The 25,228-nt window shown below is 33.7% G+C and overlaps 17 non-coding genes across 17 annotated transcripts; 10 read left to right on the top strand and 7 right to left on the bottom strand.

The window, feature by feature from the left end:
- Positions 1–1,159: 1,159 nt before the first annotated feature.
- Positions 1,160–1,231, top strand: TRNAQ-CUG (transfer RNA glutamine (anticodon CUG)). The gene has a single exon. It is a non-coding gene; the product is annotated as a tRNA-Gln (tRNA).
- An 825-nt stretch (positions 1,232–2,056) lies between these two features.
- Positions 2,057–2,128, bottom strand: TRNAQ-UUG (transfer RNA glutamine (anticodon UUG)). The gene has a single exon. It is a non-coding gene; the product is annotated as a tRNA-Gln (tRNA).
- Positions 2,129–3,675: 1,547 nt separating this feature from the next.
- Positions 3,676–3,747, top strand: TRNAQ-CUG (transfer RNA glutamine (anticodon CUG)). Its single transcript has one exon. It is a non-coding gene; the product is annotated as a tRNA-Gln (tRNA).
- An 825-nt stretch (positions 3,748–4,572) lies between these two features.
- TRNAQ-UUG (transfer RNA glutamine (anticodon UUG)) lies at positions 4,573–4,644 on the bottom strand. The gene has a single exon. It is a non-coding gene; the product is annotated as a tRNA-Gln (tRNA).
- A 1,547-nt stretch (positions 4,645–6,191) lies between these two features.
- Positions 6,192–6,263, top strand: TRNAQ-CUG (transfer RNA glutamine (anticodon CUG)). The gene has a single exon. It is a non-coding gene; the product is annotated as a tRNA-Gln (tRNA).
- Positions 6,264–7,088: 825 nt separating this feature from the next.
- Positions 7,089–7,160, bottom strand: TRNAQ-UUG (transfer RNA glutamine (anticodon UUG)). Its single transcript has one exon. It is a non-coding gene; the product is annotated as a tRNA-Gln (tRNA).
- A 1,547-nt stretch (positions 7,161–8,707) lies between these two features.
- On the top strand, positions 8,708–8,779 carry TRNAQ-CUG (transfer RNA glutamine (anticodon CUG)). Its single transcript has one exon. It is a non-coding gene; the product is annotated as a tRNA-Gln (tRNA).
- Positions 8,780–9,604: 825 nt separating this feature from the next.
- On the bottom strand, positions 9,605–9,676 carry TRNAQ-UUG (transfer RNA glutamine (anticodon UUG)). The gene has a single exon. It is a non-coding gene; the product is annotated as a tRNA-Gln (tRNA).
- A 1,547-nt stretch (positions 9,677–11,223) lies between these two features.
- Positions 11,224–11,295, top strand: TRNAQ-CUG (transfer RNA glutamine (anticodon CUG)). Its single transcript has one exon. It is a non-coding gene; the product is annotated as a tRNA-Gln (tRNA).
- Positions 11,296–12,120: 825 nt separating this feature from the next.
- On the bottom strand, positions 12,121–12,192 carry TRNAQ-UUG (transfer RNA glutamine (anticodon UUG)). Its single transcript has one exon. It is a non-coding gene; the product is annotated as a tRNA-Gln (tRNA).
- A 1,547-nt stretch (positions 12,193–13,739) lies between these two features.
- Positions 13,740–13,811, top strand: TRNAQ-CUG (transfer RNA glutamine (anticodon CUG)). The gene has a single exon. It is a non-coding gene; the product is annotated as a tRNA-Gln (tRNA).
- A 2,444-nt stretch (positions 13,812–16,255) lies between these two features.
- On the top strand, positions 16,256–16,327 carry TRNAQ-CUG (transfer RNA glutamine (anticodon CUG)). The gene has a single exon. It is a non-coding gene; the product is annotated as a tRNA-Gln (tRNA).
- Positions 16,328–17,152: 825 nt separating this feature from the next.
- On the bottom strand, positions 17,153–17,224 carry TRNAQ-UUG (transfer RNA glutamine (anticodon UUG)). The gene has a single exon. It is a non-coding gene; the product is annotated as a tRNA-Gln (tRNA).
- A 1,547-nt stretch (positions 17,225–18,771) lies between these two features.
- On the top strand, positions 18,772–18,843 carry TRNAQ-CUG (transfer RNA glutamine (anticodon CUG)). Its single transcript has one exon. It is a non-coding gene; the product is annotated as a tRNA-Gln (tRNA).
- Positions 18,844–19,668: 825 nt separating this feature from the next.
- On the bottom strand, positions 19,669–19,740 carry TRNAQ-UUG (transfer RNA glutamine (anticodon UUG)). The gene has a single exon. It is a non-coding gene; the product is annotated as a tRNA-Gln (tRNA).
- Positions 19,741–21,287: 1,547 nt separating this feature from the next.
- On the top strand, positions 21,288–21,359 carry TRNAQ-CUG (transfer RNA glutamine (anticodon CUG)). The gene has a single exon. It is a non-coding gene; the product is annotated as a tRNA-Gln (tRNA).
- Positions 21,360–23,803: 2,444 nt separating this feature from the next.
- Positions 23,804–23,875, top strand: TRNAQ-CUG (transfer RNA glutamine (anticodon CUG)). Its single transcript has one exon. It is a non-coding gene; the product is annotated as a tRNA-Gln (tRNA).
- Positions 23,876–25,228: the final 1,353 nt, after the last annotated feature.

Genomic DNA, 25,228 nt, shown 5'->3' with positions numbered 1-25,228 from the left:
TAGAAGTTTTATTTGGAACAACATCACATTTACTTATAAACATGTAAAAATCAACCTGTACATATGTATCTCTGTATATATAGCTATATGTCTCTGTATATTTATAGGAAAATATAAACATATAGATTATAAAAATAAATATAATTAGTGGAGGTGAAAATCATGAACAGTTGTTGCCTCTCAGCATTTGAAACATGAGTTTCTACTTCTTTCTCTTTTATATGTCCTGAAATTGAGATAGTCACTTTTTACTCAGTATTGATCCAACAATACAGTTGATGTATACAAAGCATATCATATGATTTGTGAATAAAGTTCAAAAATGAGAATTTGATCAGTACCTGTGATGCCTCCGACCAAAAGCTTATATTTTACGATTGGAGAGCAACTGTTGTAAATCAGCATGAAAAACATTTTCTTTTCACGATTTCCATACTAATATAAAACAACATTTTTACTAGCTGAATGAGATCATCATTTGGGTTCCTCTATGTTTGATTGAAGAAAACTTCTCATTCAAAATTTGCTATTTTCGCCTTATCAATAGCAGGAAAGCTTAAAAAAGTGATGCTGTGAATCACCCGTCTGAAATGCGTTTGAGAAAATCAGGATATGATTTTATAATGGCTAACTACTTTGTGAAGAAATTTGATGTCAAAGTATTGTAAAGTTTGTATTGATGTAACTTGTTCAAGCTGATGGACATTTTGAAAGCATTCAATAATTGACTCTTTCAACCTACTGGTGTTGGATTTGAGCTATCAATGAACAAAGATGAAGAAATGGAAAAGCTCAAGAGTAATAAAAAAAGTCCCTCCAAGGTCTCAAATCGGATCATTGGATGCAAAGTCCAAATTGCCAACCATTGCTCTATGGAGCCACCCATGCAGGAGACAGAGACATTGCTTCAGTAGTCTGGAAATGTAGACTGTTTAATTATGCTACAGGCAAAGATGAACATTGTGATATAACTTTTATATTCTGATAAACATGTGAATATTTAACACTTTTATAGAGAATATAGCGAAAAGAATCAAATCACATTAATGCTCTATCCACTATGACCATTCAAATGAGATATCTTTGTATCAATATAAGAGAAGGCCATCACTGATGCGCTCTCTTTTGTCTCAATGGAAAAGTCACTCTTGTGTGAGAGGGTTCCATGGTGTAATGGTTAGCACTCTGGACTCTGAATCCAGCGATCCGAGTTCAAATCTCGGTGGGACCTACTACAATTATGAGATTCACTGTTTAACTCATTTTTTAGAATTTGGTCTAGAAAAAACCTAATATCAATGTTTTATACTGATGCGTATGAACGCATAAGTATGTATAGATGCATACATAGCTTTATCCGTCTAGATAGCTGTTAGACAATATGAACATATCAATTATTCATAAACATAAATATTGAAGCTGAACCTAGAAACTGTTCTTTCACATCCACATTGTAAACATGAGTTTATTTTCCTTTCTCATCTATATGGCCAGTAATGAGATAGTTCATTTTTGCTGATTTCTTAGCTGACAACATGCTGGACTTACACAGTGCATTTCATTGTGAATTTCTTTGAAAGTGAATTTCAGATTCACACCTTTGACATGTCTTTCAAAAGATTCAACTTTATTGGTTGTGGAATTACTGTTGAAAATCAGTGTGTAAAATCTTTGTACGTCTGAATTTCAAGATTATTATTCAAACTGCACATCTTCGGTCACCGTAATACAAAGTTTGGCTCCTCAAGTTTTGTTTTAATGAATGCTTTGCAATTAAAAAGTTCCTTGTTCCCCTTATCAAAAACAGTAAGATTTTAAAAAGTAATGTCGTGCATCAGGCCCCTGTGATGAGTTTGAGAAACCAGAGTGAGTTTGTAAAATCTCTCATTATTTTGAGCCATTTAGTTTCCAGGTATTGTAAAAATTCTAATATTTGCTCACATCTAGTAAACTTTTAGAGTATAATCAATAAATTAATTTTTCACCCTACCGGTATTAGATATGTGATATTAATGAATACACTTGAAAGAAAATGATTTGGTCAAGAGTCATAAAATGGTCCCACCGAGATTTGAACTCGGATCATTGGATTCAAAGTCCAAAGTGCTAACCATTACACCATGGAACCTCCCATGTGAAAGGAGTGCAAACTGCTGCAGCAATGTGGAAATGTCAAAGTTTTTAATATTCTACTGTCAAAGAGAAACTGAATTGGATTGCTTTCCTATACTGGTAAACTTTTGCATATTGAACTATGTTGGGGAAGGATGTTGCCCAAAAGACTCAAATAACGTTATAACTCTGTTGAACAGTGGTTTTTATGTGAGATAATATTTTTCAATAAAAGATAAGTTGCCCCCTGAGGCAAATCTCTTCTGTCAAAATGGAAAGCTCACCCTGGTAGGGGAGGGTGGATGGTGTCATGGTTAGCACTCTGGACTCTGAAAACAGGGATCTGAGTACAAATTTCAGTGGGACTTATCTGAACTTTACAATTTTCTTTTCCATTCAGTTCTTAGAAGTTTTATTTGGAACAACATCACATTTACTTATAAACATGTAAAAATCAACCTGTACATATGTATCTCTGTATATATAGCTATATGTCTCTGTATATTTATAGGAAAATATAAACATATAGATTATAAAAATAAATATAATTAGTGGAGGTGAAAATCATGAACAGTTGTTGCCTCTCAGCATTTGAAACATGAGTTTCTACTTCTTTCTCTTTTATATGTCCTGAAATTGAGATAGTCACTTTTTACTCAGTATTGATCCAACAATACAGTTGATGTATACAAAGCATATCATATGATTTGTGAATAAAGTTCAAAAATGAGAATTTGATCAGTACCTGTGATGCCTCCGACCAAAAGCTTATATTTTACGATTGGAGAGCAACTGTTGTAAATCAGCATGAAAAACATTTTCTTTTCACGATTTCCATACTAATATAAAACAACATTTTTACTAGCTGAATGAGATCATCATTTGGGTTCCTCTATGTTTGATTGAAGAAAACTTCTCATTCAAAATGTGCTATTTTCGCCTTATCAATAGCAGGAAAGCTTAAAAAAGTGATGCTGTGAATCACCCGTCTGAAATGCGTTTGAGAAAATCAGGATATGATTTTATAATGGCTAACTACTTTGTGAAGAAATTTGATGTCAAAGTATTGTAAAGTTTGTATTGATGTAACTTGTTCAAGCTGATGGACATTTTGAAAGCATTCAATAATTGACTCTTTCAACCTACTGGTGTTGGATTTGAGCTATCAATGAACAAAGATGAAGAAATGGAAAAGCTCAAGAGTAATAAAAAAAGTCCCTCCAAGGTCTCAAATCGGATCATTGGATGCAAAGTCCAAATTGCCAACCATTGCTCTATGGAGCCACCCATGCAGGAGACAGAGACATTGCTTCAGTAGTCTGGAAATGTAGACTGTTTAATTATGCTACAGGCAAAGATGAACATTGTGATATAACTTTTATATTCTGATAAACATTTGAATATTTAACACTTTTATAGAGAATATAGCGAAAAGAATCAAATCACATTAAAGCTCTATCCACTATGACCATTCAAATGAGATATCTTTGTATCAATATAAGAGAAGGCCATCACTGATGCGCTCTCTTTTGTCTCAATGGAAAAGTCACTCTTGTGTGAGAGGGTTCCATGGTGTAATGGTTAGCACTCTGGACTCTGAATCCAGCGATCCGAGTTCAAATCTCGGTGGGACCTACTACAATTATGAGATTCACTGTTTAACTCATTTTTTAGAATTTGGTCTAGAAAAAACCTAATATCAATGTTTTATACTGATGCGTATGAACGCATAAGTATGTATAGATGCATACATAGCTTTATCCGTCTAGATAGCTGTTAGACAATATGAACATATCAATTATTCATAAACATAAATATTGAAGCTGAACCTAGAAACTGTTCTTTCACATCCACATTGTAAACATGAGTTTATTTTCCTTTCTCATCTATATGGCCAGTAATGAGATAGTTCATTTTTGCTGATTTCTTAGCTGACAACATGCTGGACTTACACAGTGCATTTCATTGTGAATTTCTTTGAAAGTGAATTTCAGATTCACACCTTTGACATGTCTTTCAAAAGATTCAACTTTATTGGTTGTGGAATTACTGTTGAAAATCAGTGTGTAAAATCTTTGTACGTCTGAATTTCAAGATTATTATTCAAACTGCACATCTTCGGTCACCGTAATACAAAGTTTGGCTCCTCAAGTTTTGTTTTAATGAATGCTTTGCAATTAAAAAGTTCCTTGTTCCCCTTATCAATAACAGTAAGATTTTAAAAAGTAATGTCGTGCATCAGGCCCCTGTGATGAGTTTGAGGAACCAGAGTGAGTTTGTAAAATCTCTCATTATTTTGAGCCATTTAGTTTCCAGGTATTGTAAAAATTCTATTATTTGCTCACATCTAGTAAACTTTTAGAGTATAATCAATAAATTAATTTTTCACCCTACCGGTATTAGATATGTGATATTAATGAATACACTTGAAAGAAAATGATTTGGTCAAGAGTCATAAAATGGTCCCACCGAGATTTGAACTCGGATCATTGGATTCAAAGTCCAAAGTGCTAACCATTACACCATGGAACCTCCCATGTGAAAGGAGTGCAAACTGCTGCAGCAATGTGGAAATGTCAAAGTTTTTAATATTCTACTGTCAAAGAGAAACTGAATTGGATTGCTTTCCTATACTGGTAAACTTTTGCATATTGAACTATGTTGGGGAAGGATGTTGCCCAAAAGACTCAAATAACGTTATAACTCTGTTGAACAGTGGTTTTTATGTGAGATAATATTTTTCAATAAAAGATAAGATGCCCCCTGAGGCAAATCTCTTCTGTCAAAATGGAAAGCTCACCCTGGTAGGGGAGGGTGGATGGTGTCATGGTTAGCACTCTGGACTCTGAAAACAGGGATCTGAGTACAAATTTCAGTGGGACTTATCTGAACTTTACAATTTTCTTTTCCATTCAGTTCTTAGAAGTTTTATTTGGAACAACATCACATTTACTTATAAACATGTAAAAATCAACCTGTACATATGTATCTCTGTATATATAGCTATATGTCTCTGTATATTTATAGGAAAATATAAACATATAGATTATAAAAATAAATATAATTAGTGGAGGTGAAAATCATGAACAGTTGTTGCCTCTCAGCATTTGAAACATGAGTTTCTACTTCTTTCTCTTTTATATGTCCTGAAATTGAGATAGTCACTTTTTACTCATTATTGATCCAACAATACAGTTGATGTATACAAAGCATATCATATGATTTCTGAATAAAGTTCAAAAATGAGAATTTGATCAGTACCTGTGATGCCTCCGACCAAAAGCTTATATTTTACGATTGGAGATCAACTGTTGTAAATCAGCATGAAAAACATTTTCTTTTCACGATTTCCATACTAATATAAAACAACATTTTTACTAGCTGAATGAGATCATCATTTGGGTTCCTCTATGTTTGATTGAAGAAAACTTCTCATTCAAAATGTGCTATTTTCGCCTTATCAATAGCAGGAAAGCTTAAAAAAGTGATGCTGTGAATTACCCGTCTGAAATGCGTTTGAGAAAATCAGGATATGATTTTATAATGGCTAACTACTTTGTGAAGAAATTTGATGTCAAAGTATTGTAAAGTTTGTATTGATGTAACTTGTTCAAGCTGATGGACATTTTGAAAGCATTCAATAATTGACTCTTTCAACCTACTGGTGTTGGATTTGAGCTATCAATGAACAAAGATGAAGAAATGGAAAAGCTCAAGAGTAATAAAAAAAGTCCCTCCAAGGTCTCAAATCGGATCATTGGATGCAAAGTCCAAATTGCCAACCATTGCTCTATGGAGCCACCCATGCAGGAGACAGAGACATTGCTTCAGTAGTCTGGAAATGTAGACTGTTTAATTATGCTACAGGCAAAGATGAACATTGTGATATAACTTTTATATTCTGATAAACATTTGAATATTTAACACTTTTATAGAGAATATAGCGAAAAGAATCAAATCACATTAAAGCTCTATCCACTATGACCATTCAAATGAGATATCTTTGTATCAATATAAGAGAAGGCCATCACTGATGCGCTCTCTTTTGTCTCAATGGAAAAGTCACTCTTGTGTGAGAGGGTTCCATGGTGTAATGGTTAGCACTCTGGACTCTGAATCCAGCGATCCGAGTTCAAATCTCGGTGGGACCTACTACAATTATGAGATTCACTGTTTAACTCATTTTTTAGAATTTGGTCTAGAAAAAACCTAATATCAATGTTTTATACTGATGCGTATGAACGCATAAGTATGTATAGATGCATACATAGCTTTATCCGTCTAGATAGCTGTTAGACAATATGAACATATCAATTATTCATAAACATAAATATTGAAGCTGAACCTAGAAACTGTTCTTTCACATCCACATTGTAAACATGAGTTTATTTTCCTTTCTCATCTATATGGCCAGTAATGAGATAGTTCATTTTTGCTGATTTCTTAGCTGACAACATGCTGGACTTACACAGTGCATTTCATTGTGAATTTCTTTGAAAGTGAATTTCAGATTCACACCTTTGACATGTCTTTCAAAAGATTCAACTTTATTGGTTGTGGAATTACTGTTGAAAATCAGTGTGTAAAATCTTTGTACGTCTGAATTTCAAGATTATTATTCAAACTGCACATCTTCGGTCACCGTAATACAAAGTTTGGCTCCTCAAGTTTTGTTTTAATGAATGCTTTGCAATTAAAAAGTTCCTTGTTCCCCTTATCAAAAACAGTAAGATTTTAAAAAGTAATGTCGTGCATCAGGCCCCTGTGATGAGTTTGAGAAACCAGAGTGAGTTTGTAAAATCTCTCATTATTTTGAGCCATTTAGTTTCCAGGTATTGTAAAAATTCTATTATTTGCTCACATCTAGTAAACTTTTAGAGTATAATCAATAAATTAATTTTTCACCCTACCGGTATTAGATATGTGATATTAATGAATACACTTGAAAGAAAATGATTTGGTCAAGAGTCATAAAATGGTCCCACCGAGATTTGAACTCGGATCATTGGATTCAAAGTCCAAAGTGCTAACCATTACACCATGGAACCTCCCATGTGAAAGGAGTGCAAACTGCTGCAGCAATGTGGAAATGTCAAAGTTTTTAATATTCTACTGTCAAAGAGAAACTGAATTGGATTGCTTTCCTATACTGGTAAACTTTTGCATATTGAACTATGTTGGGGAAGGATGTTGCCCAAAAGACTCAAATAACGTTATAACTCTGTTGAACAGTGGTTTTTATGTGAGATAATATTTTTCAATAAAAGATAAGTTGCCCCCTGAGGCAAATCTCTTCTGTCAAAATGGAAAGCTCACCCTGGTAGGGGAGGGTGGATGGTGTCATGGTTAGCACTCTGGACTCTGAAAACAGGGATCTGAGTACAAATTTCAGTGGGACTTATCTGAACTTTACAATTTTCTTTTCCATTCAGTTCTTAGAAGTTTTATTTGGAACAACATCACATTTACTTATAAACATGTAAAAATCAACCTGTACATATGTATCTCTGTATATATAGCTATATGTCTCTGTATATTTATAGGAAAATATAAACATATAGATTATAAAAATAAATATAATTAGTGGAGGTGAAAATCATGAACAGTTGTTGCCTCTCAGCATTTGAAACATGAGTTTCTACTTCTTTCTCTTTTATATGTCCTGAAATTGAGATAGTCACTTTTTACTCAGTATTGATCCAACAATACAGTTGATGTATACAAAGCATATCATATGATTTGTGAATAAAGTTCAAAAATGAGAATTTGATCAGTACCTGTGATGCCTCCGACCAAAAGCTTATATTTTACGATTGGAGAGCAACTGTTGTAAATCAGCATGAAAAACATTTTCTTTTCACGATTTCCATACTAATATAAAACAACATTTTTACTAGCTGAATGAGATCATCATTTGGGTTCCTCTATGTTTGATTGAAGAAAACTTCTCATTCAAAATTTGCTATTTTCGCCTTATCAATAGCAGGAAAGCTTAAAAAAGTGATGCTGTGAATCACCCGTCTGAAATGCGTTTGAGAAAATCAGGATATGATTTTATAATGGCTAACTACTTTGTGAAGAAATTTGATGTCAAAGTATTGTAAAGTTTGTATTGATGTAACTTGTTCAAGCTGATGGACATTTTGAAAGCATTCAATAATTGACTCTTTCAACCTACTGGTGTTGGATTTGAGCTATCAATGAACAAAGATGAAGAAATGGAAAAGCTCAAGAGTAATAAAAAAAGTCCCTCCAAGGTCTCAAATCGGATCATTGGATGCAAAGTCCAAATTGCCAACCATTGCTCTATGGAGCCACCCATGCAGGAGACAGAGACATTGCTTCAGTAGTCTGGAAATGTAGACTGTTTAATTATGCTACAGGCAAAGATGAACATTGTGATATAACTTTTATATTCTGATAAACATGTGAATATTTAACACTTTTATAGAGAATATAGCGAAAAGAATCAAATCACATTAATGCTCTATCCACTATGACCATTCAAATGAGATATCTTTGTATCAATATAAGAGAAGGCCATCACTGATGCGCTCTCTTTTGTCTCAATGGAAAAGTCACTCTTGTGTGAGAGGGTTCCATGGTGTAATGGTTAGCACTCTGGACTCTGAATCCAGCGATCCGAGTTCAAATCTCGGTGGGACCTACTACAATTATGAGATTCACTGTTTAACTCATTTTTTAGAATTTGGTCTAGAAAAAACCTAATATCAATGTTTTATACTGATGCGTATGAACGCATAAGTATGTATAGATGCATACATAGCTTTATCCGTCTAGATAGCTGTTAGACAATATGAACATATCAATTATTCATAAACATAAATATTGAAGCTGAACCTAGAAACTGTTCTTTCACATCCACATTGTAAACATGAGTTTATTTTCCTTTCTCATCTATATGGCCAGTAATGAGATAGTTCATTTTTGCTGATTTCTTAGCTGACAACATGCTGGACTTACACAGTGCATTTCATTGTGAATTTCTTTGAAAGTGAATTTCAGATTCACACCTTTGACATGTCTTTCAAAAGATTCAACTTTATTGGTTGTGGAATTACTGTTGAAAATCAGTGTGTAAAATCTTTGTACGTCTGAATTTCAAGATTATTATTCAAACTGCACATCTTCGGTCACCGTAATACAAAGTTTGGCTCCTCAAGTTTTGTTTTAATGAATGCTTTGCAATTAAAAAGTTCCTTGTTCCCCTTATCAAAAACAGTAAGATTTTAAAAAGTAATGTCGTGCATCAGGCCCCTGTGATGAGTTTGAGAAACCAGAGTGAGTTTGTAAAATCTCTCATTATTTTGAGCCATTTAGTTTCCAGGTATTGTAAAAATTCTAATATTTGCTCACATCTAGTAAACTTTTAGAGTATAATCAATAAATTAATTTTTCACCCTACCGGTATTAGATATGTGATATTAATGAATACACTTGAAAGAAAATGATTTGGTCAAGAGTCATAAAATGGTCCCACCGAGATTTGAACTCGGATCATTGGATTCAAAGTCCAAAGTGCTAACCATTACACCATGGAACCTCCCATGTGAAAGGAGTGCAAACTGCTGCAGCAATGTGGAAATGTCAAAGTTTTTAATATTCTACTGTCAAAGAGAAACTGAATTGGATTGCTTTCCTATACTGGTAAACTTTTGCATATTGAACTATGTTGGGGAAGGATGTTGCCCAAAAGACTCAAATAACGTTATAACTCTGTTGAACAGTGGTTTTTATGTGAGATAATATTTTTCAATAAAAGATAAGTTGCCCCCTGAGGCAAATCTCTTCTGTCAAAATGGAAAGCTCACCCTGGTAGGGGAGGGTGGATGGTGTCATGGTTAGCACTCTGGACTCTGAAAACAGGGATCTGAGTACAAATTTCAGTGGGACTTATCTGAACTTTACAATTTTCTTTTCCATTCAGTTCTTAGAAGTTTTATTTGGAACAACATCACATTTACTTATAAACATGTAAAAATCAACCTGTACATATGTATCTCTGTATATATAGCTATATGTCTCTGTATATTTATAGGAAAATATAAACATATAGATTATAAAAATAAATATAATTAGTGGAGGTGAAAATCATGAACAGTTGTTGCCTCTCAGCATTTGAAACATGAGTTTCTACTTCTTTCTCTTTTATATGTCCTGAAATTGAGATAGTCACTTTTTACTCAGTATTGATCCAACAATACAGTTGATGTATACAAAGCATATCATATGATTTGTGAATAAAGTTCAAAAATGAGAATTTGATCAGTACCTGTGATGCCTCCGACCAAAAGATTATATTTTACGATTGGAGAGCAACTGTTGTAAATCAGCATGAAAAACATTTTCTTTTCACGATTTCCATACTAATATAAAACAACATTTTTACTAGCTGAATGAGATCATCATTTGGGTTCCTCTATGTTTGATTGAAGAAAACTTCTCATTCAAAATGTGCTATTTTCGCCTTATCAATAGCAGGAAAGCTTAAAAAAGTGATGCTGTGAATCACCCGTCTGAAATGCGTTTGAGAAAATCAGGATATGATTTTATAATGGCTAACTACTTTGTGAAGAAATTTGATGTCAAAGTATTGTAAAGTTTGTATTGATGTAACTTGTTCAAGCTGATGGACATTTTGAAAGCATTCAATAATTGACTCTTTCAACCTACTGGTGTTGGATTTGAGCTATCAATGAACAAAGATGAAGAAATGGAAAAGCTCAAGAGTAATAAAAAAAGTCCCTCCAAGGTCTCAAATCGGATCATTGGATGCAAAGTCCAAATTGCCAACCATTGCTCTATGGAGCCACCCATGCAGGAGACAGAGACATTTCTTCAGTAGTCTGGAAATGTAGACTGTTTAATTATGCTACAGGCAAAGATGAACATTGTGATATAACTTTTATATTCTGATAAACATTTGAATATTTAACACTTTTATAGAGAATATAGCGAAAAGAATCAAATCACATTAAAGCTCTATCCACTATGACCATTCAAATGAGATATCTTTGTATCAATATAAGAGAAGGCCATCACTGATGCGCTCTCTTTTGTCTCAATGGAAAAGTCACTCTTGTGTGAGAGGGTTCCATGGTGTAATGGTTAGCACTCTGGACTCTGAATCCAGCGATCCGAGTTCAAATCTCGGTGGGACCTACTACAATTATGAGATTCACTGTTTAACTCATTTTTTAGAATTTGGTCTAGAAAAAACCTAATATCAATGTTTTATACTGATGCGTATGAACGCATAAGTATGTATAGATGCATACATAGCTTTATCCGTCTAGATAGCTGTTAGACAATATGAACATATCAATTATTCATAAACATAAATATTGAAGCTGAACCTAGAAACTGTTCTTTCACATCCACATTGTAAACATGAGTTTATTTTCCTTTCTCATCTATATGGCCAGTAATGAGATAGTTCATTTTTGCTGATTTCTTAGCTGACAACATGCTGGACTTACACAGTGCATTTCATTGTGAATTTCTTTGAAAGTGAATTTCAGATTCACACCTTTGACATGTCTTTCAAAAGATTCAACTTTATTGGTTGTGGAATTACTGTTGAAAATCAGTGTGTAAAATCTTTGTACGTCTGAATTTCAAGATTATTATTCAAACTGCACATCTTCGGTCACCGTAATACAAAGTTTGGCTCCTCAAGTTTTGTTTTAATGAATGCTTTGCAATTAAAAAGTTCCTTGTTCCCCTTATCAAAAACAGTAAGATTTTAAAAAGTAATGTCGTGCATCAGGCCCCTGTGATGAGTTTGAGAAACCAGAGTGAGTTTGTAAAATCTCTCATTATTTTGAGCCATTTAGTTTCCAGGTATTGTAAAAATTCTAATATTTGCTCACATCTAGTAAACTTTTAGAGTATAATCAATAAATTAATTTTTCACCCTACCGGTATTAGATATGTGATATTAATGAATACACTTGAAAGAAAATGATTTGGTCAAGAGTCATAAAATGGTCCCACCGAGATTTGAACTCGGATCATTGGATTCAAAGTCCAAAGTGCTAACCATTACACCATGGAACCTCCCATGTGAAAGGAGTGCAAACTGCTGCAGCAATGTGGAAATGTCAAAGTTTTTAATATTCTACTGTCAAAGAGAAACTGAATTGGATTGCTTTCCTATACTGGTAAACTTTTGCATATTGAACTATGTTGGGGAAGGATGTTGCCCAAAAGACTCAAATAACGTTATAACTCTGTTGAACAGTGGTTTTTATGTGAGATAATATTTTTCAATAAAAGATAAGTTGCCCCCTGAGGCAAATCTCTTCTGTCAAAATGGAAAGCTCACCCTGGTAGGGGAGGGTGGATGGTGTCATGGTTAGCACTCTGGACTCTGAAAACAGGGATCTGAGTACAAATTTCAGTGGGACTTATCTGAACTTTACAATTTTCTTTTCCATTCAGTTCTTAGAAGTTTTATTTGGAACAACATCACATTTACTTATAAACATGTAAAAATCAACCTGTACATATGTATCTCTGTATATATAGCTATATGTCTCTGTATATTTATAGGAAAATATAAACATATAGATTATAAAAATAAATATAATTAGTGGAGGTGAAAATCATGAACAGTTGTTGCCTCTCAGCATTTGAAACATGAGTTTCTACTTCTTTCTCTTTTATATGTCCTGAAATTGAGATAGTCACTTTTTACTCAGTATTGATCCAACAATACAGTTGATGTATACAAAGCATATCATATGATTTGTGAATAAAGTTCAAAAATGAGAATTTGATCAGTACCTGTGATGCCTCCGACCAAAAGCTTATATTTTACGATTGGAGAGCAACTGTTGTAAATCAGCATGAAAAACATTTTCTTTTCACGATTTCCATACTAATATAAAACAACATTTTTACTAGCTGAATGAGATCATCATTTGGGTTCCTCTATGTTTGATTGAAGAAAACTTCTCATTCAAAATGTGCTATTTTCGCCTTATCAATAGCAGGAAAGCTTAAAAAAGTGATGCTGTGAATCACCCGTCTGAAATGCGTTTGAGAAAATCAGGATATGATTTTATAATGGCTAACTACTTTGTGAAGAAATTTGATGTCAAAGTATTGTAAAGTTTGTATTGATGTAACTTGTTCAAGCTGATGGACATTTTGAAAGCATTCAATAATTGACTCTTTCAACCTACTGGTGTTGGATTTGAGCTATCAATGAACAAAGATGAAGAAATGGAAAAGCTCAAGAGTAATAAAAAAAGTCCCTCCAAGGTCTCAAATCGGATCATTGGATGCAAAGTCCAAATTGCCAACCATTGCTCTATGGAGCCACCCATGCAGGAGACAGAGACATTTCTTCAGTAGTCTGGAAATGTAGACTGTTTAATTATGCTACAGGCAAAGATGAACATTGTGATATAACTTTTATATTCTGATAAACATTTGAATATTTAACACTTTTATAGAGAATATAGCGAAAAGAATCAAATCACATTAAAGCTCTATCCACTATGACCATTCAAATGAGATATCTTTGTATCAATATAAGAGAAGGCCATCACTGATGCGCTCTCTTTTGTCTCAATGGAAAAGTCACTCTTGTGTGAGAGGGTTCCATGGTGTAATGGTTAGCACTCTGGACTCTGAATCCAGCGATCCGAGTTCAAATCTCGGTGGGACCTACTACAATTATGAGATTCACTGTTTAACTCATTTTTTAGAATTTGGTCTAGAAAAAACCTAATATCAATGTTTTATACTGATGCGTATGAACGCATAAGTATGTATAGATGCATACATAGCTTTATCCGTCTAGATAGCTGTTAGACAATATGAACATATCAATTATTCATAAACATAAATATTGAAGCTGAACCTAGAAACTGTTCTTTCACATCCACATTGTAAACATGAGTTTATTTTCCTTTCTCATCTATATGGCCAGTAATGAGATAGTTCATTTTTGCTGATTTCTTAGCTGACAACATGCTGGACTTACACAGTGCATTTCATTGTGAATTTCTTTGAAAGTGAATTTCAGATTCACACCTTTGACATGTCTTTTAAAAGATTCAACTTTATTGGTTGTGGAATTACTGTTGAAAATCAGTGTGTAAAATCTTTGTACGTCTGAATTTCAAGATTATTATTCAAACTGCACATCTTCGGTCACCGTAATACAAAGTTTGGCTCCTCAAGTTTTGTTTTAATGAATGCTTTGCAATTAAAAAGTTCCTTGTTCCCCTTATCAATAACAGTAAGATTTTAAAAAGTAATGTCGTGCATCAGGCCCCTGTGATGAGTTTGAGGAACCAGAGTGAGTTTGTAAAATCTCTCATTATTTTGAGCCATTTAGTTTCCAGGTATTGTAAAAATTCTATTATTTGCTCACATCTAGTAAACTTTTAGAGTATAATCAATAAATTAATTTTTCACCCTACCGGTATTAGATATGTGATATTAATGAATACACTTGAAAGAAAATGATTTGGTCAAGAGTCATAAAATGGTCCCACCGAGATTTGAACTCTGATCATTGGATTCAAAGTCCAAAGTGCTAACCATTACACCATGGAACCTCCCATGTGAAAGGAGTGCAAACTGCTGCAGCAATGTGGAAATGTCAAAGTTTTTAATATTCTACTGTCAAAGAGAAACTGAATTGGATTGCTTTCCTATTCTGGTAAACTTTTGCATATTGAACTATGTTGGGGAAGGATGTTGCCCAAAAGACTCAAATAACGTTATAACTCTGTTGAACAGTGGTTTTTATGTGAGATAATATTTTTCAATGAAAGATAAGTTGCCCCCTGAGGCAAATCTCTTCTGTCAAAATGGAAAGCTCACCCTGGTAGGGGAGGGTGGATGGTGTCATGGTTAGCACTCTGGACTCTGAAAACAGGGATCTGAGTACAAATTTCAGTGGGACTTATCTGAACTTTACAATTTTCTTTTCCATTCAGTTCTTAGAAGTTTTATTTGGAACAACATCACATTTACTTATAAACATGTAAAAATCAACCTGTACATATGTATCTCTGTATATATAGCTATATGTCTCTGTATATTTATAGGAAAATATAAACATATAGATTATAAAAATAAATATAATTAGTGGAGGTGAAAATCATGAACAGTTGTTGCCTCTCAGCATTTGAAACATGAGTTTCTACTTCTTTCTCTTTTATATGTCCTGAAATTGAGATAGTCACTTTTTACTCAGTATTGATCCAACAATACAGTTGATGTATACAAAGCATATCATATGATTTGTGAATAAAGTTCAAAAATGAGAATTTGATCAGTACCTGTGATGCCTCCGACCAAAAGCTTATATTTTACGATTGGAGAGCAACTGTTGTAAATCAGCATGAAAAACATTTTCTTTTCACGATTTCCATACTAATATAAAACAACATTTTTACTAGCTGAATGAGATCATCATTTGGGTTCCTCTATGTTTGATTGAAGAAAACTTCTCATTCAAAATTTGCTATTTTCGCCTTATCAATAGCAGGAAAGCTTAAAAAAGTGATGCTGTGAATCACCCGTCTGAAATGCGTTTGAGAAAATCAGGATATGATTTTATAATGGCTAACTACTTTGTGAAGAAATTTGATGTCAAAGTATTGTAAAGTTTGTATTGATGTAACTTGTTCAAGCTGATGGACATTTTGAAAGCATTCAATAATTGACTCTTTCAACCTACTGGTGTTGGATTTGAGCTATCAATGAACAAAGATGAAGAAATGGAAAAGCTCAAGAGTAATAAAAAAAGTCCCTCCAAGGTCTCAAATCGGATCATTGGATGCAAAGTCCAAATTGCCAACCATTGCTCTATGGAGCCACCCATGCAGGAGACAGAGACATTGCTTCAGTAGTCTGGAAATGTAGACTGTTTAATTATGCTACAGGCAAAGATGAACATTGTGATATAACTTTTATATTCTGATAAACATGTGAATATTTAACACTTTTATAGAGAATATAGCGAAAAGAATCAAATCACATTAATGCTCTATCCACTATGACCATTCAAATGAGATATCTTTGTATCAATATAAGAGAAGGCCATCACTGATGCGCTCTCTTTTGTCTCAATGGAAAAGTCACTCTTGTGTGAGAGGGTTCCATGGTGTAATGGTTAGCACTCTGGACTCTGAATCCAGCGATCCGAGTTCAAATCTCGGTGGGACCTACTACAATTATGAGATTCACTGTTTAACTCATTTTTTAGAATTTGGTCTAGAAAAAACCTAATATCAATGTTTTATACTGATGCGTATGAACGCATAAGTATGTATAGATGCATACATAGCTTTATCCGTCTAGATAGCTGTTAGACAATATGAACATATCAATTATTCATAAACATAAATATTGAAGCTGAACCTAGAAACTGTTCTTTCACATCCACATTGTAAACATGAGTTTATTTTCCTTTCTCATCTATATGGCCAGTAATGAGATAGTTCATTTTTGCTGATTTCTTAGCTGACAACATGCTGGACTTACACAGTGCATTTCATTGTGAATTTCTTTGAAAGTGAATTTCAGATTCACACCTTTGACATGTCTTTCAAAAGATTCAACTTTATTGGTTGTGGAATTACTGTTGAAAATCAGTGTGTAAAATCTTTGTACGTCTGAATTTCAAGATTATTATTCAAACTGCACATCTTCGGTCACCGTAATACAAAGTTTGGCTCCTCAAGTTTTGTTTTAATGAATGCTTTGCAATTAAAAAGTTCCTTGTTCCCCTTATCAAAAACAGTAAGATTTTAAAAAGTAATGTCGTGCATCAGGCCCCTGTGATGAGTTTGAGAAACCAGAGTGAGTTTGTAAAATCTCTCATTATTTTGAGCCATTTAGTTTCCAGGTATTGTAAAAATTCTAATATTTGCTCACATCTAGTAAACTTTTAGAGTATAATCAATAAATTAATTTTTCACCCTACCGGTATTAGATATGTTATATTAATGAATACACTTGAAAGAAAATGATTTGGTCAAGAGTCATAAAATGGTCCCACCGAGATTTGAACTCGGATCATTGGATTCAAAGTCCAAAGTGCTAACCATTACACCATGGAACCTCCCATGTGAAAGGAGTGCAAACTGCTGCAGCAATGTGGAAATGTCAAAGTTTTTAATATTCTACTGTCAAAGAGAAACTGAATTGGATTGCTTTCCTATACTGGTAAACTTTTGCATATTGAACTATGTTGGGGAAGGATGTTGCCCAAAAGACTCAAATAACGTTATAACTCTGTTGAACAGTGGTTTTTATGTGAGATAATATTTTTCAATAAAAGATAAGTTGCCCCCTGAGGCAAATCTCTTCTGTCAAAATGGAAAGCTCACCCTGGTAGGGGAGGGTGGATGGTGTCATGGTTAGCACTCTGGACTCTGAAAACAGGGATCTGAGTACAAATTTCAGTGGGACTTATCTGAACTTTACAATTTTCTTTTCCATTCAGTTCTTAGAAGTTTTATTTGGAACAACATCACATTTACTTATAAACATGTAAAAATCAACCTGTACATATGTATCTCTGTATATATAGCTATATGTCTCTGTATATTTATAGGAAAATATAAACATATAGATTATAAAAATAAATATAATTAGTGGAGGTGAAAATCATGAACAGTTGTTGCCTCTCAGCATTTGAAACATGAGTTTCTACTTCTTTCTCTTTTATATGTCCTGAAATTGAGATAGTCACTTTTTACTCAGTATTGATCCAACAATACAGTTGATGTATACAAAGCATATCATATGATTTGTGAATAAAGTTCAAAAATGAGAATTTGATCAGTACCTGTGATGCCTCCGACCAAAAGATTATATTTTACGATTGGAGAGCAACTGTTGTAAATCAGCATGAAAAACATTTTCTTTTCACGATTTCCATACTAATATAAAACAACATTTTTACTAGCTGAATGAGATCATCATTTGGGTTCCTCTATGTTTGATTGAAGAAAACTTCTCATTCAAAATGTGCTATTTTCGCCTTATCAATAGCAGGAAAGCTTAAAAAAGTGATGCTGTGAATCACCCGTCTGAAATGCGTTTGAGAAAATCAGGATATGATTTTATAATGGCTAACTACTTTGTGAAGAAATTTGATGTCAAAGTATTGTAAAGTTTGTATTGATGTAACTTGTTCAAGCTGATGGACATTTTGAAAGCATTCAATAATTGACTCTTTCAACCTACTGGTGTTGGATTTGAGCTATCAATGAACAAAGATGAAGAAATGGAAAAGCTCAAGAGTAATAAAAAAAGTCCCTCCAAGGTCTCAAATCGGATCATTGGATGCAAAGTCCAAATTGCCAACCATTGCTCTATGGAGCCACCCATGCAGGAGACAGAGACATTTCTTCAGTAGTCTGGAAATGTAGACTGTTTAATTATGCTACAGGCAAAGATGAACATTGTGATATAACTTTTATATTCTGATAAACATTTGAATATTTAACACTTTTATAGAGAATATAGCGAAAAGAATCAAATCACATTAAAGCTCTATCCACTATGACCATTCAAATGAGATATCTTTGTATCAATATAAGAGAAGGCCATCACTGATGCGCTCTCTTTTGTCTCAATGGAAAAGTCACTCTTGTGTGAGAGGGTTCCATGGTGTAATGGTTAGCACTCTGGACTCTGAATCCAGCGATCCGAGTTCAAATCTCGGTGGGACCTACTACAATTATGAGATTCACTGTTTAACTCATTTTTTAGAATTTGGTCTAGAAAAAACCTAATATCAATGTTTTATACTGATGCGTATGAACGCATAAGTATGTATAGATGCATACATAGCTTTATCCGTCTAGATAGCTGTTAGACAATATGAACATATCAATTATTCATAAACATAAATATTGAAGCTGAACCTAGAAACTGTTCTTTCACATCCACATTGTAAACATGAGTTTATTTTCCTTTCTCATCTATATGGCCAGTAATGAGATAGTTCATTTTTGCTGATTTCTTAGCTGACAACATGCTGGACTTACACAGTGCATTTCATTGTGAATTTCTTTGAAAGTGAATTTCAGATTCACACCTTTGACATGTCTTTCAAAAGATTCAACTTTATTGGTTGTGGAATTACTGTTGAAAATCAGTGTGTAAAATCTTTGTACGTCTGAATTTCAAGATTATTATTCAAACTGCACATCTTCGGTCACCGTAATACAAAGTTTGGCTCCTCAAGTTTTGTTTTAATGAATGCTTTGCAATTAAAAAGTTCCTTGTTCCCCTTATCAAAAACAGTAAGATTTTAAAAAGTAATGTCGTGCATCAGGCCCCTGTGATGAGTTTGAGAAACCAGAGTGAGTTTGTAAAATCTCTCATTATTTTGAGCCATTTAGTTTCCAGGTATTGTAAAAATTCTAATATTTGCTCACATCTAGTAAACTTTTAGAGTATAATCAATAAATTAATTTTTCACCCTACCGGTATTAGATATGTGATATTAATGAATACACTTGAAAGAAAATGATTTGGTCAAGAGTCATAAAATGGTCCCACCGAGATTTGAACTCGGATCATTGGATTCAAAGTCCAAAGTGCTAACCATTACACCATGGAACCTCCCATGTGAAAGGAGTGCAAACTGCTGCAGCAATGTGGAAATGTCAAAGTTTTTAATATTCTACTGTCAAAGAGAAACTGAATTGGATTGCTTTCCTATACTGGTAAACTTTTGCATATTGAACTATGTTGGGGAAGGATGTTGCCCAAAAGACTCAAATAACGTTATAACTCTGTTGAACAGTGGTTTTTATGTGAGATAATATTTTTCAATAAAAGATAAGTTGCCCCCTGAGGCAAATCTCTTCTGTCAAAATGGAAAGCTCACCCTGGTAGGGGAGGGTGGATGGTGTCATGGTTAGCACTCTGGACTCTGAAAACAGGGATCTGAGTACAAATTTCAGTGGGACTTATCTGAACTTTACAATTTTCTTTTCCATTCAGTTCTTAGAAGTTTTATTTGGAACAACATCACATTTACTTATAAACATGTAAAAATCAACCTGTACATATGTATCTCTGTATATATAGCTATATGTCTCTGTATATTTATAGGAAAATATAAACATATAGATTATAAAAATAAATATAATTAGTGGAGGTGAAAATCATGAACAGTTGTTGCCTCTCAGCATTTGAAACATGAGTTTCTACTTCTTTCTCTTTTATATGTCCTGAAATTGAGATAGTCACTTTTTACTCAGTATTGATCCAACAATACAGTTGATGTATACAAAGCATATCATATGATTTGTGAATAAAGTTCAAAAATGAGAATTTGATCAGTACCTGTGATGCCTCCGACCAAAAGCTTATATTTTACGATTGGAGAGCAACTGTTGTAAATCAGCATGAAAAACATTTTCTTTTCACGATTTCCATACTAATATAAAACAACATTTTTACTAGCTGAATGAGATCATCATTTGGGTTCCTCTATGTTTGATTGAAGAAAACTTCTCATTCAAAATGTGCTATTTTCGCCTTATCAATAGCAGGAAAGCTTAAAAAAGTGATGCTGTGAATCACCCGTCTGAAATGCGTTTGAGAAAATCAGGATATGATTTTATAATGGCTAACTACTTTGTGAAGAAATTTGATGTCAAAGTATTGTAAAGTTTGTATTGATGTAACTTGTTCAAGCTGATGGACATTTTGAAAGCATTCAATAATTGACTCTTTCAACCTACTGGTGTTGGATTTGAGCTATCAATGAACAAAGATGAAGAAATGGAAAAGCTCAAGAGTAATAAAAAAAGTCCCTCCAAGGTCTCAAATCGGATCATTGGATGCAAAGTCCAAATTGCCAACCATTGCTCTATGGAGCCACCCATGCAGGAGACAGAGACATTTCTTCAGTAGTCTGGAAATGTAGACTGTTTAATTATGCTACAGGCAAAGATGAACATTGTGATATAACTTTTATATTCTGATAAACATTTGAATATTTAACACTTTTATAGAGAATATAGCGAAAAGAATCAAATCACATTAAAGCTCTATCCACTATGACCATTCAAATGAGATATCTTTGTATCAATATAAGAGAAGGCCATCACTGATGCGCTCTCTTTTGTCTCAATGGAAAAGTCACTCTTGTGTGAGAGGGTTCCATGGTGTAATGGTTAGCACTCTGGACTCTGAATCCAGCGATCCGAGTTCAAATCTCGGTGGGACCTACTACAATTATGAGATTCACTGTTTAACTCATTTTTTAGAATTTGGTCTAGAAAAAACCTAATATCAATGTTTTATACTGATGCGTATGAACGCATAAGTATGTATAGATGCATACATAGCTTTATCCGTCTAGATAGCTGTTAGACAATATGAACATATCAATTATTCATAAACATAAATATTGAAGCTGAACCTAGAAACTGTTCTTTCACATCCACATTGTAAACATGAGTTTATTTTCCTTTCTCATCTATATGGCCAGTAATGAGATAGTTCATTTTTGCTGATTTCTTAGCTGACAACATGCTGGACTTACACAGTGCATTTCATTGTGAATTTCTTTGAAAGTGAATTTCAGATTCACACCTTTGACATGTCTTTTAAAAGATTCAACTTTATTGGTTGTGGAATTACTGTTGAAAATCAGTGTGTAAAATCTTTGTACGTCTGAATTTCAAGATTATTATTCAAACTGCACATCTTCGGTCACCGTAATACAAAGTTTGGCTCCTCAAGTTTTGTTTTAATGAATGCTTTGCAATTAAAAAGTTCCTTGTTCCCCTTATCAATAACAGTAAGATTTTAAAAAGTAATGTCGTGCATCAGGCCCCTGTGATGAGTTTGAGGAACCAGAGTGAGTTTGTAAAATCTCTCATTATTTTGAGCCATTTAGTTTCCAGGTATTGTAAAAATTCTATTATTTGCTCACATCTAGTAAACTTTTAGAGTATAATCAATAAATTAATTTTTCACCCTACCGGTATTAGATATGTGATATTAATGAATACACTTGAAAGAAAATGATTTGGTCAAGAGTCATAAAATGGTCCCACCGAGATTTGAACTCTGATCATTGGATTCAAAGTCCAAAGTGCTAACCATTACACCATGGAACCTCCCATGTGAAAGGAGTGCAAACTGCTGCAGCAATGTGGAAATGTCAAAGTTTTTAATATTCTACTGTCAAAGAGAAACTGAATTGGATTGCTTTCCTATTCTGGTAAACTTTTGCATATTGAACTATGTTGGGGAAGGATGTTGCCCAAAAGACTCAAATAACGTTATAACTCTGTTGAACAGTGGTTTTTATGTGAGATAATATTTTTCAATGAAAGATAAGTTGCCCCCTGAGGCAAATCTCTTCTGTCAAAATGGAAAGCTCACCCTGGTAGGGGAGGGTGGATGGTGTCATGGTTAGCACTCTGGACTCTGAAAACAGGGATCTGAGTACAAATTTCAGTGGGACTTATCTGAACTTTACAATTTTCTTTTCCATTCAGTTCTTAGAAGTTTTATTTGGAACAACATCACATTTACTTATAAACATGTAAAAATCAACCTGTACATATGTATCTCTGTATGTATAGCTATATGTCTCTGTATATTTATAGGAAAATATAAACATATAGATTATAAAAATAAATATAATTAGTGGAGGTGAAAATCATGAACAGTTGTTGCCTCTCAGCATTTGAAACATGAGTTTCTACTTCTTTCTCTTTTATATGTCCTGAAATTGAGATAGTCACTTTTTACTCAGTATTGATCCAACAATACAGTTGATGTATACAAAGCATATCATATGATTTGTGAATAAAGTTCAAAAATGAGAATTTGATCAGTACCTGTGATGCCTCCGACCAAAAGCTTATATTTTACGAGTGGAGAGCAACTGTTGTAAATCAGCATGAAAAACATTTTCTTTTCACGATTTCCATACTAATATCAAACAACATTTTTACTAGCTGAATGAGATCATCATTTGGGTTCCTCTATGTTTGATTGAAGAAAACTTCTCATTCAAAATGTGCTATTTTCGCCTTATCAATAGCAGGAAAGCTTAAAAAAGTGATGCTGTGAATCACCCGTCTGAAATGCGTTTGAGAAAATCAGGATATGATTTTATAATGGCTAACTACTTTGTGAAGAAATTTGATGTCAAAGTATTGTAAAGTTTGTATTGATGTAACTTGTTCAAGCTGATGGACATTTTGAAAGCATTCAATAATTGACTCTTTCAACCTACTGGTGTTGGATTTGAGCTATCAATGAACAAAGATGAAGAAATGGAAAAGCTCAAGAGTAATAAAAAAAGTCCCTCCAAGGTCTCAAATCGGATCATTGGATGCAAAGTCCAAATTGCCAACCATTGCTCTATGGAGCCACCCATGCAGGAGACAGAGACATTGCTTCAGTAGTCTGGAAATGTAGACTGTTTAATTATGCTACAGGCAAAGATGAACATTGTGATATAACTTTTATATTCTGATAAACATTTGAATATTTAACACTTTTATAGAGAATATAGCGAAAAGAATCAAATCACATTAAAGCTCTATCCACTATGACCATTCAAATGAGATATCTTTTTATCAATATAAGAGAAGGCCATCACTGATGCGCTCTCTTTTGTCTCAATGGAAAAGTCACTCTTGTGTGAGAGGGTTCCATGGTGTAATGGTTAGCACTCTGGACTCTGAATCCAGCGATCCGAGTTCAAATCTCGGTGGGACCTACTACAATTATGAGATTCACTGTTTAACTCATTTTTTAGAATTTGGTCTAGAAAAAACCTAATATCAATGTTTTATACTGATGCGTATGAACGCATAAGTATGTATAGATGCATACATAGCTTTATCCGTCTAGATAGCTGTTAGACAATATGAACATATCAATTATTCATAAACATAAATATTGAAGCTGAACCTAGAAACTGTTCTTTCACATCCACATTGTAAACATGAGTTTATTTTCCTTTCTCATCTATATGGCCAGTAATGAGATAGTTCATTTTTGCTGATTTCTTAGCTGACAACATGCTGGACTTACACAGTGCATTTCATTGTGAATTTCTTTGAAAGTGAATTTCAGATTCACACCTTTGACATGTCTTTCAAAAGATTCAACTTTATTGGTTGTGGAATTACTGTTGAAAATCAGTGTGTAAAATCTTTGTACGTCTGAATTTCAAGATTATTATTCAAACTGCACATCTTCGGTCACCGTAATACAAAGTTTGGCTCCTCAAGTTTTGTTTTAATGAATGCTTTGCAATTAAAAAGTTCCTTGTTCCCCTTATCAATAACAGTAAGATTTTAAAAAGTAATGTCGTGCATCAGGCCCCTGTGATGAGTTTGAGGAACCAGAGTGAGTTTGTAAAATCTCTCATTATTTTGAGCCATTTAGTTTCCAGGTATTGTAAAAATTCTATTATTTGCACACATCTAGTAAACTTTTAGAGTATAATCAATAAATTAATTTTTCACCCTACCGGTATTAGATATGTGATATTAATGAATACACTTGAAAGAAAATGATTTGGTCAAGAGTCATAAAATGGTCCCACCGAGATTTGAACTCTGATCATTGGATTCAAATTCCAAAGTGCTAACCATTACACCATGGAACCTCCCATGTGAAAGGAGTGCAAACTGCTGCAGCAATGTGGAAATGTCAAAGTTTTTAATATTCTACTGTCAAAGAGAAACTGAATTGGATTGCTTTCCTATTCTGGTAAACTTTTGCATATTGAACTATGTTGGGGAAGGATGTTGCCCAAAAGACTCAAATAACGTTATAACTCTGTTGAACAGTGGTTTTTATGTGAGATAATATTTTTCAATGAAAGATAAGTTGCCCCCTGAGGCAAATCTCTTCTGTCAAAATGGAAAGCTCACCCTGGTAGGGGAGGGTGGATGGTGTCATGGTTAGCACTCTGGACTCTGAAAACAGGGATCTGAGTACAAATTTCAGTGGGACTTATCTGAACTTTACAATTTTCTTTTCCATTCAGTTCTTAGAAGTTTTATTTGGAACAACATCACATTTACTTATAAACATGTAAAAATCAACCTGTACATATGTA

The sequence above is a fragment of the Triturus cristatus genome, chromosome 5_2 (genome assembly GCF_964204655.1).
Source record: "Triturus cristatus chromosome 5_2, aTriCri1.1, whole genome shotgun sequence".
NCBI lineage: Eukaryota > Metazoa > Chordata > Amphibia > Caudata > Salamandridae > Triturus > Triturus cristatus.
Note: the sequence above shows the minus strand (reverse complement) of the source record. Positions and strands in the feature narration are given on the sequence as shown.